The sequence below is a fragment of the Molossus molossus genome, unplaced genomic scaffold, assembly GCF_014108415.1.
Source record: "Molossus molossus isolate mMolMol1 unplaced genomic scaffold, mMolMol1.p scaffold_m16_p_14, whole genome shotgun sequence".
Classification (NCBI taxonomy): Eukaryota; Metazoa; Chordata; class Mammalia; order Chiroptera; family Molossidae; genus Molossus; species Molossus molossus.
In genome coordinates, this window is record NW_023425349.1 from 24644952 (window position 1) to 24656015 (window position 11064).

The 11064-nt window shown below is 45.6% G+C and overlaps 1 protein-coding gene across 2 annotated transcripts in view; it reads right to left on the bottom strand.

Annotated features, from left to right (window-relative positions):
• The window catches only part of ZNF462 (zinc finger protein 462), a 140660-nt gene extending 132698 nt beyond the window's left edge, over nt 1-7962 (bottom strand). For both annotated transcript variants that reach the window (XM_036261520.1, XM_036261521.1), the window contains exon 1: nt 7916-7962. The gene's annotated coding sequence lies outside the window, so the exon portion shown is untranslated. The remainder of the gene's footprint in view (nt 1-7915) is intronic.
• Nucleotides 7963-11064: the final 3102 nt, after the last annotated feature.

Sequence of the window (11064 nt, forward strand, 5' to 3'; positions counted from 1 at the left end):
CTTGCTTACACACACATAGACACAGTGGTTTTTCCCCCCAGCTCACTAGATTTTTAGCAATAGACCCTGGAAATATTTATCCCCACCCCCACCCCCCACTTCTTAGAATTTCCTTAGTTCCCATGTTCCAATCATCCAATTATACGCTCTTGTCAGATGCTTTGCAATCTGAACTCATTATTTATATACTTCCTAATATGTGAGTGTGGCATTGTGGAATAGCACCCCTGTTCTCATCAACTTGAAACACTCAGTACAGCTTTGTCAATGCTCTGTCCCATGAGGCAGTGAACTATAAGTCTGACAAAGGCACAACACCACAAAGAAGATAAGTAAGGTTACCCTAACAACAACAACAACAACAAAAACTCAACACCAGGAAAGAATTCCAGACAGACTAGACCCTATTAAACTCCAGCACGCAGAAAACAGAACTCTTTCCCCAGGCAACTTTCCCATTCTTTTCTTTCAGGAAAACTAACCACATGTACTCTAAAGTCCATTAGTAGAGTTGGATTTCTTTTCCCCTACTGTCTTCTGGAAGACTCATTAGAAAGATTTTATATATTTATATATATATATATATATAAGTTTATTTATTTATTTTGCATCTAAAAGTTGTCTATAACTCCAAAGAGTGGGGGAAGGGGGGGACAAGTCCTCAGGGAACGAGATCAATGGATCAGATGAACATAACTCTAATACAAGAGATATTATGGACTAGGAAGTTCCAACAAGAAATCTTTTTTTAATGGCAGTGTGCATCATAGCTCACATGTATTTCTCCAGAATGATTTCTCTTGATGATGTATTAGTGCTATGGCAAAAATCTGCATAACGAGCCTCATCAACCTGATGTCTCAAAAACAAAAAGGATGAGCTTTGACATCACATGAGAATGTTCAATTAGACACTCTTTTTGTTTCTCTCATAATGGTGTATCTGAGATACTTGTCCCATTCCAAGTGTATATGCCTAGACAAACAAGAAACCATGAGTTTAATATTACAGTACTTCCCACACTACTGAAGGGGGTCAGAGATGGGACGGGTCTGTTAGGTAACTAACTAGTTATAGAACATATGCTCAAACTGCAAAATGCCCCTTATGTACTTAATTATTTCTCTCCACAAAGCTCAACTCTATAAGACTATCAACATACTAAAACATTTGGTTGCAAAGTAAAAAAATGTGATGAGTCAAACGGCTGGACTGGCAACCAGTTTGTCAGATTATTTTCCCCACTGAAATATGTAATTAAGCACTTGTTCTGGTACCAATAACCAAAAAAGATATTATGGAAGTTTGCTTCAAGATCAACATATAACGTATTTATGTTTACAGAAACATATTTGGTAAATGAGATGCAAAATTATCTGGCCATTACTTTTCCAAATAACTCCTTATTCCATTGTATTTGAACTTCTGAGTTTGAACATGTAACATCCTTATATGCTCTAGCAAATTTAAATGAAACATTGATGACATTCCACTTAAGAGCAAAAGTAATGGGCATCAAAAGATAAAAAATGAATAATAAAAGGTGTAATTCCACGTAAGATTTTTAAAGTGCTCTTGGAGAGGCCTAGATTTTGAATAAAGAAGCAGAGATCTGAAGAGAAGTATTATTAAATGAGCATACACATCAACTGAAAATCTTGAAAACCATATATCTTCATCTGCAAAAACCAGGGTTTTACTTCATTGACCAGGGACAATTATAAGCTAAAGAACCAAGAGTTCCCCCCTCTCCTTTCACACCCCTCAGAAAGACAATAACCCTCAATGAATGACACAATAGTTTGGTTTGAAAAATGTGATGTTGTCATATACAGCATTGTGCATTTACTGAATGACACTGCTACCAGCTACTCAATAGAATATAATTGCATGTGGAATCTAAAACCACTTCAAATGCACAAAAATACTGTAGACATAAGGAACTACACACACACACACACACACACACACACACACACACCTGACACAATGAGAAAGCAAAGCAAGAAAAGAGCTGGTATGAGTCGCTCACCAATGTGTTCCTTGTTTTTGTTGAAGCTGGTACCTTTCTGTATTCCTCCTTAGTTGAAAACAAGGTCTAATCAGCTTCCTTACAATACATTAATTGGTTCTGAATCTCCTCCAAGTTTTCATTTCACCGTAGAGCCCTGCTCACCTATCTTCAATAGTCCATCTAAAATTCTCCCAACATCTTCCCTCATCCTCAAGATGGCTACCTCACCTAATGGAAAAGCAACATCTTCATGACTAGCTTCTGTAAAATCCTCAAGCATTTCAGGATTTAGTTCTCTACTTGGATCGATTACATGCATTCTCTAGAACTAATCTGTGAAGAACTCCAATCAATGTGTGTGGACTGAGGTAGGACTGGGTCCTTTCTTCAAATCATCCTCACAAAATGTCTTCCTGTAAGACTAATAAATTCCTCCCCACTACAAAGGTGAAGAGACCTGGACATAGTCTTTCTCAACTGACATAATCTTTTTAAAATTTTGTTTCCATAGTGACATTGTTAAGAAGACATTTGATATTTGTGAAGACTTGCAGTACTTGAGAACACAGAGAAAAACAGCAGAAGGGAAGGGAAGGGGAGAAACAAAGGAACTGAAAGAAGGCCTAACACACAAATAGAACAACCTGAAGGGAAACGTAGACCCTGGAGAAACTGGTGTCAGTCAGACTTCCTGAGATCTTGTAGGATTTGCTGTTGGCTTTTGGTTTTGTTTTGTTTTGTTTTGTTTTGTTTTGTTTTGTTTTGTTTTTTCCCAGAGATCAACCCCAACCAGACAATAGTCTTGCAATGCATCAAAACATGATGATAGCCAAGCCCCAAACTCCAGAATCTCAGCTGAGGGCCACCACCATCTTCACAATGAGGAAATCACATTTCCTGATGACTTTCAGGAGACCTGCAGCAGCTGAAAGTCGTGTGAAGACCTCAGTGGAAAATGTTTAAGGTTTTGCCTTGCCTTTCCTGAAGGAGGTCAAAACCCTTCAGGTCCACTCAAGAGGGGAAAAAAAAAAATTCCAAAAGTTTACTTTAAAAAGGAAACAAACATCTCGCGAACTTGTGAAAGCACTCCTTGGGTGGGAGACAAATCTGAGCAGGCTGAAAAGCCCCTCATTTCCTTGCATAATGAATAGACACTGAGGAACCACCAGGAGCTTTCCCCCAGGAAAGGAAGGAGTAGGCAAGCAAGCCTCCTCCTCCAGCCATCACCAACAGAGCTTCAAAATGGAGACATCCATAATTTTATAAACACTTCTCATCTCAGCTTTGTCTCCTGGAAACCCACTCTCCTCCATTTTCTGGTGGAGTTACAACATGACACGGCTTACCTGACTCAGTTCCCAGCTCTTAACCAAACTAGTCACTTCCTCCCAAACCTGCAAGCCACCAACAGAAACAAAACCAAAGCAAACCAAACAGCCAACACAGCCACTCAGACACAGCCCCCCCGGGAACCCTGGGAGAAAGCCCCAACTGGTTGGTCTTTTCCCATCCCAGGCGCGTGCTTAAAAATGAAACTTTTGGGGAGGGGGGTGGTAGGGGAGGAATATAAAAGGAACTCCAGGCAGCCTCCCTCCCTCTCTGTAGGTTAGGAGCTACAATGAAAAGAAAATGAGGGTTCCTTCAGGAATGGTGAAAAGCCTGGAGAATGAACGTGAGAAGGAGCTTTGTGTTTTGGAGTCTGGACTGGAACCAAAGCAGACAGCTTGCAAATGGAGGACAGGGAGATAAAGAAAGGGAAAGAGAGGGGCTGCTCCAATGGGGGGCGGCTGCGGCTTCCCCTCGTGCCTGGAAGGAGGGCAGACCCCTGGGAACTGCACCAGGAGTGAGACGACCCCCAGGCCCCTGCCTTCTTTTCTCCCTTCCTCAGGAGAGCTAAGCGTGTGTAATGGCTTCTCCTCTCCAGAAACCGTTGTCCTCCTCCACCAGGCGCTTCTGAACCCCCAGCCTGGAGACAGCTCCTCAGCTGCTCCTGGACCTGCGCCCCCCACACGGCCCGTGCCCCCCGCTCCTCGCCTCTGTCCTCACCAGCAGCACCAGCAGCAGCACCAGCAGCAGCAGCAGCAGCCACCCCCGACACATCCCGACCCCGCATCCCAACTTCGGAGACAGAGAGAGAGGAGAGAGAGAGCCAAATACCTGAGGAAGAGGGGGGTGCCAATCCGCACGGGTTTGCCATCGGGCTGGGGACAGGCAGACAGAGAGGGGGAAAGGAAGGAGAGGGACAGAGAAAGAAAGAGGTCAACCGGCTCAGGTCGGGGCGGCTCGGAGCGCTCCCTCCTCTGCCCCTCGCTCGCTCCCCTCTGGCTCCCGGCTGAGGTCTCCTCGCCTCCCGCCCTCCGCCCCCTCTCTGTCCCTACTCCTGTCCCCGCGCTCGGAGCATCCGTCCTAAGCCTCCAGCTCTCTTCTCACTCATCTTTCATTTTCTCTTCTCTCCATAGAACTACGCGAAATTAATTAAGCCACAGCGCTCCGCTCCCCCCAGCAGAAGGAGCAGCCAGCAGGAAAAGCACAGCCACCTCACTGCCACTGCCACCACCACCACCTTCTCCACCTCTTCCTCCTCCTCTTCCTCCCTCGCTTCTCCTCCTCCTCCTCTTCCTCCTCCCCCTCTCGCTCTCCCTCCTCCCCCTCCTCCTCTCCTCTCTCGCTTCTTCTCTTCCAACAGCCAGTCCATGCAGGGGACTTCCTCTCCTCCCGCTCCACCAACCCTCCTTGGCCGAATGAATGAGCGCGTTTGTGCGTCCACCACCCCGCGCTCTCCTCCCCGGAGCACTCGGACCACCCCGAGGTGGCTGTTAATTGCAGTAACTTACAGAAGAAGCGTCCCGGCGCCGGGAGGTGTTTCGGGTTCTCCAGCCCCACCGCCTCCTTAACCTCTTTCTCTTTCTCCTCTTCCTGCTCGGGTTATTGTTGTGGAAGTTGTTTGGGAGTCTCATGTGCTTCTGCCGGGTCTCAGCAATGGAGGATCGCCATCTTCCCTGCCTTCCTCGGCTCCTCAGACTCGCTGCAGCTGCAGATGACCTGAGATATCCGTCTCTCTCTCCCTCTCCCTCCCTCCCTCCCTCTCCCTCTCACTCTCTCCCCTCTCTCCTCTTCTCTCTCCTCTCCTCCCTCTCCCTCGCGCGCGCTCTCTCTCTCCCTCCCTCTGTGTCTCTCTCTGAATAATGAGCAACCAGAGGGAGAGAGAAAGCAAGACAGAAAGAGAGAAGGAAGACAATCTTCTCCTGCCACACAAAACGCCGGAGCACCAGGGGGTGCGCGAAGCCTTTCTAATAACAACAACAACGTGCAGGAGAGAGGAAGAAAAAAGAAAGAAAGAAATGAGGAAAGGGCTGGGGGGCTGAAAGGGAAGAATTATCCAAGAGCTGGAGAAGAGCAGGAGAAGCTGGAGGAGATGCTGAGGCTGCGGCTGCTGTCCCCCCACCCCCCGCTGAACCCCAGAAGGAGGCAAGGTGGTTGCAAAGTTAAGGTTGGGACATTGTCTTTGTCACTCAGAGCAACACAGAGCCAGGCCAGTGAGATGCAAGAGGAGGAGGTGGCGGCAGCGGAGAAGGAGGTGGTGGTAGTAGAGGAGGAGGAGGAAGAGGAGGAGAAGGAGGCAAAGGAGGAGGAGAAGGGGAAGAGGGAGATGAGATGAATAAAGACCTGCGGAGAAGGCGGTGCGAGGAGCGCGGCGGCCAGGCTGAGACGTGCGCGCTCGGTGGCCGGTAGAGGAAGCCCCCCAGTGAGGACCCTGTCCCGCGGCTCATAGCGCTCCCACCATCAGCCCTGCCCCAGAGGCCGAGCCCCAGCCCCAAAGAGTCCCTCACACGCATCCATCTAGAGGCCAATCTTTGCAAAGAACAGACATGGGGAACTAGAGGTTGCAAGTCTAAATCCAGATCAACCACGTGGGGCTTTTTAATCCCTTTCCAGCTTGCGGTGTATCTCCAGTGAAAAGCTCAAATTGTCCATTATTGGCACGTATTTTGAAGTCTTCTCCCCCGAAATAAAGGCTCATTGTGCATTTTATTTCTTTTCTGATATGGCAAGGGTAGTGGGGGAGGGAGAGAACCCATCATTCCGAGCCTCGGAACCACCACTTTCTTTTCCTAACTTGTGAAATGTTTTGACGGCGCACCAAAAGAAGAAGAAAAAAAAAAAGCCTACTTAAATAACTTTACACCCTCCAGCCCCGCGTTGTTTGCACTTTCTGGCTGATCATCTAAAGGCTCGGAAAGTAACAATCAGCGCTCCTAATGATAAGGTGTCATGGTGTTTTAGACAAGAGAGCCGAGATGGAAGCTTTCACACCTTGAATTTTTATTTGGTGTAATTTCCCCCAAATCGTTCTGACCTATCCCTTTTCCAAAGGAGTGGGTCCCCCCTACACACACCAGGTGGAGCATCTCCTAAGGCTTTAATTTTGTGGGGGGATGTGAGGGGGGGTGCCTACAGTATAAAAATCAATACAGCAAGTCAGGAGCAATTGAAGTTCAAGGGCATGGGCTGGTTGTACCATTTCTATTTCTCGAGTCCTCTAGTTGGACATCAACAGCCTCGGGAGAGAGAAACAAGCAGCGCGCGGGGCAGAGACCTTAATTAAAGTTTCTTTTGTCCGTGTCTGAATTGGGGGATGTTGCTGGATTCCTTTGCATTGGGGAGCGCGCATCCGGTGGAGAAGGCGCGGTGTTGAGGATCCCGAGCAAGATTGCCCTCTTTAATACTCACTCCCTCCCCCTTCCAAACAACAGTCCAGGAAGATGTATCCATAAATCCATACAATAAAGGGGGAGGAGGAGACGCGCGCGGAGTTGGCTTCCATCGGATAACGGGGTTTCATAAACAGATCCGAAGCCTCATTTTCCTAGATATTCCCCAATCGTTTATTCTGGGGCAGAATCTCTCACCCAGAGGCACGATTTCATCCCCCTCCGAGTCAACACTTCCTGCCCCTTTCTCCTCCCACTCACATTGAAAAGCTTGGGAGCCCTAAAAGGGTGTTGATGGCGGGGGGTGATAAATAAATAAATAAATGACACTCTACGCGTGCGGTGGAGAAGAAAGGAGGGGGAGGGAGAGGAAAGGCGAGGAGACGAAAGAGAAAAAGTAAGGAGAGGAGAATAAGGAGGAGAAAGCACAGAGGCAAGAAGGAGACCGGAGTCAAAAGAAAGAAGAGAAAGAAGAAAGGAGAGTGGAGGACGGTAAGGCTGTTAGGACTGGAAAGATCCTGGCTTTGTGCAGAACTGGGAGGACTCTCCCTTCCAGGTGCCTGGAGGGACTTGGGGAAGTCCTTCGGTCCCGAGCTCCTCCCCCACGGGACCCCAGGGGTGTCTGAGCGCTGGCCGCCGCTCCCCCATAAATTCCTCGTGGCAACGAGAAGAAACGCGCCAGGTCTCCGCCGTCCCTTTCAGTGCCCCGGCTGATAATTTACCTCTTTGTCTTTAATAAAAACCTGACTTTTTCTGTCAAGCTCTGCACCGGGAAAATAACAATCGTATTTCAGGTTGAAAGCTCCCATTACTGCTGGGTTTTGGAGGTTGTGATAAAATCTTCATCGACGTGGAGGTACCTTCTGGGTTGGCTTGGGTCGGAAATCCTAAGAGGGGGGCCGCCCTTCCCCGGGGGCAGGGGCGCAGGGAGCCAGGCGGTGGGAAGGGAGGAAGAAGCGACGAGGTCAGAGGAAACCCAGGGCTCCTGGGGCACCGTAGGGCTTCCCGCAGTCGGGGAATGAGCCCTGGGGAGGAGCCTTTCGCGAAAACCTGAGCGCGCCCCAACACGCCTCAGACCTCATAAACCCTCTTGGCAAAGACCGGGGAAGCGGCTGGCAGACCGACCGCGGTGAACTCCAGAAATTAACCTGCGCTACGATTAAACGGGCTGCCGCCCTTTCACACTCACCTCGAGCGACCGAGATAGAGAGCTCCCGAAGCGGCCGCGGGGGGACCTGGCTCCTCCCTCCCGTCCCAGGAGGAGAGGACAAAAAGGGGAGATGGACTTGGAGATGGCCCCGCCCTTCAAACGCTCCAATCCTTGGAAACCAAACCTCCTCTCCAAGCCTCCACGTCTAGAAGGGACAAAGGCAGCGAGGAGATCCAGAGACCGATGGGGAGCTAGGTGGCTTTCGGGCTTCTCATGTGGATGCATTCTGGGGAAGGTACAATGGCGAAGTTTCCATCCCAAATACAGGATGGTCTTTAGGAGACCACCTTCTGGTTTGGAAGCAAATTGATTTCCCAAAGCCATGAAGCAAACTACTGCAAAACTCACGCATAGCCCTGCTTTTTGACTGTAGGAAAGCTAGAATTTCAGTCACCGATTCCATATCAATATTTGGTCGACTTTTTTTTTTTTTTTTTGAGTCACAAGTGTCTTAACTGTCCAACTAATTAAATTGAAAGAAATTAAACATGGTTGGGGGTGTGGGCTTTTTGTTTGTTTGCTTGTTTTTATTGGGGCAGTTTTCTTTCAAATGATAGCAAAGCAGTTGGATAACTGAAAGCTGGGTCAGTCAAGGAAAGCCCTGTGGCTGAAGGTTCAGTGAAAATCTTGATAAACTTGGCACTTAAGTAACTGTAATTATGCTTTGCCATTAGCGGACCATTAAGATAAACAGAAGAAAGTTCACACCTCCTGCTAGTTCATTCACTAAGAATATTCACAAAGATAATACAAGCCTAGTTGGCAGGTTATCTTCTCCACCAGGAAGGTTAATTTCTAAATTTTTAATTTGAAATGGAAAAGCTTAGATTTTGTACACAGCCAACAAGTCTCATGGTGACAAGTTGACTTCGTGAAAATTTGCCTTTTGTACCCTATGCCATTATCCCCTGGAGTCGAATGGGATTTCAAGACTTTATTAATGATCCAAGAAATATGAATATGTTGGAAGTCTGGACTTTCTTCTCCCTTATCATGGGTGAGTGGCATACAGACTCCTCATAAAGGGAAATTATGGCTCATCAAAAGAGTGACTTTATGAGCATTAATAGAATAATAAATCTTGCAATTTTAGTTCAAGAAACAGTGGAGTCCTATAATCAGAGTGACCCATGCAAATATGATCCACTTACTTGCCCAACTCTAGCAGGATAGGGATAGTCTATAAATCATTTTGATTTTTAGAGGTTTAGGAAAGGAAGGCACCCAAATCTCTTAAAGGAAAGTGTTTATAAGGGGAAAGGGGACTCCTATCACCTGCAGGAAGGAATCATGGGAAGAAGGAAGAGTTGGTTGGAAGCTACATTAAAAAGATATAATTTCAACTGAGACAGGAGTGTAGTAGGTGTTCCAATGTTATTGTTTCAGTTTTTACATTCTATCATATAAAAAAGGAAAAGTCCTCCCACTTTCTGAAAACTATACCCCACCCCCAAAATACCGTTTATACCTTCTCTTTATAAACCCCAGATGGAAAACTGTTCAAGTGATGGTTTTAGCAAAATTAAAAGTAGATGAATAGAGATACTGGCTTTTTCAGAAATCTTAATTATTTCATCCTTAAACATTGGATCACATTGTGACACATGTCTCTTGAACTTGGTATTTTCCTGCCTATAAAACTCCTCTTTTTTTCAACTTAATATAGTCTTTTCACACTTTAAATTTGTTTGTTATTATAAAAGAGAGAAACATCAATCCACTGCCTCCTGCACACACCCAGATCAGGGACCAAACCCGCATCCTGGGCATGTGCCCTGATTTCGAATCAAACCCACAACCCTTCAGTGCACAGGATGATGCTCAGCCAACTGAGTCACACCAGCCAAGGTTGTTATTACATTTTTTTTTTAAATATGAATTCTTGAGATCTTTTACTCTTGTTGGAAATTACTGTCTTTAATTATTTTTTTCCTGAAAACTCCAAATTGGATAATTATGGACCCTCCAAATATCAAGAAAGGGAAGTCACTAGCACACCTTCCTTCTGATCCCTTACAGAAAAATCACTGTGTTTTTATGAACCAATTTCAAACATACTTAACTAGTAGATTAGTGTCCATGCTTAAGGAGAAGTAACTAAAAGAAGACAAAGGTGGATGATTCATAATTCTGAACAGCTCTCAAAGGAAGAGAAATTGCAATAACTTACACTAAACTTACTCTGTATGAATACACACACACACACACACACACACACCTTTGGATACCAAAGGAGATGTTTCAATAGCAATGTTTTAAAGAAATATTTTAAAGTCTCCCAAAGGTAGGCGTTAAATTTATAGTTTTATTAAACTAGTTACTGTAATATGGAACATTCATTCATGTGGAATATCGTCCAACCATTGAATATTTGTCTAGCATTGACAGTGTGCCATACTCAGAAATGAATGCTGAGAACACAAAGATGAACCACGAGCTTTAATATCTCACCACTTGGTTATAGAACTTTAGATTTTTGACTTACTCAAAAGCAATACAGGAATTTGGCCAATAAGGAGACTGACTAATTTGAAAATTTATGTTTCTTCTATGGATTTATTGGGAAGTAATATTTTAAGATAAAATTTTGGGATTTCATTTTAAAGCCGGTGTCTTAACTCTTAATTTAACATAAATTTCTTACTAGAGAAGATTCTTTTAGGAAAGAGAGCAAGTTTAAATCAACCATGATTAGATTAACCACAATTCAGAAAAATAAAACTGAACTGAAAGATTGCTAATTTGTTGAGGCATCCCTTGTATTCCCAGATGCCTACTATTTGCACTTAAATTGAAGCCCAGAGAGGGGATGTGACTTGGTCAAGAACACAGAGCTGATGGGGGACGGTCAGCTCTAGAAGCTACGCCTCCATGGCTTTCCTTAAGTTATCATTCTCTTATCACCTTCAAGATTTTTTTACATACTTCCATACTACTTGTACTTTTATTTACTTATATTATTTTTTTGTTGTTGTTCAGGTAGAGTGGGAGGGAGAGAGAGGAACAGAGAGAGAGTGAGAAACATCGATGCAAAAGGAACACATCGAGTGGCTGCCACCCACACAAACCGACCAGGGCCGGGGACAAACTGCAACCGAGGTACATGCCCTTAGCGGGAACCGAACCTG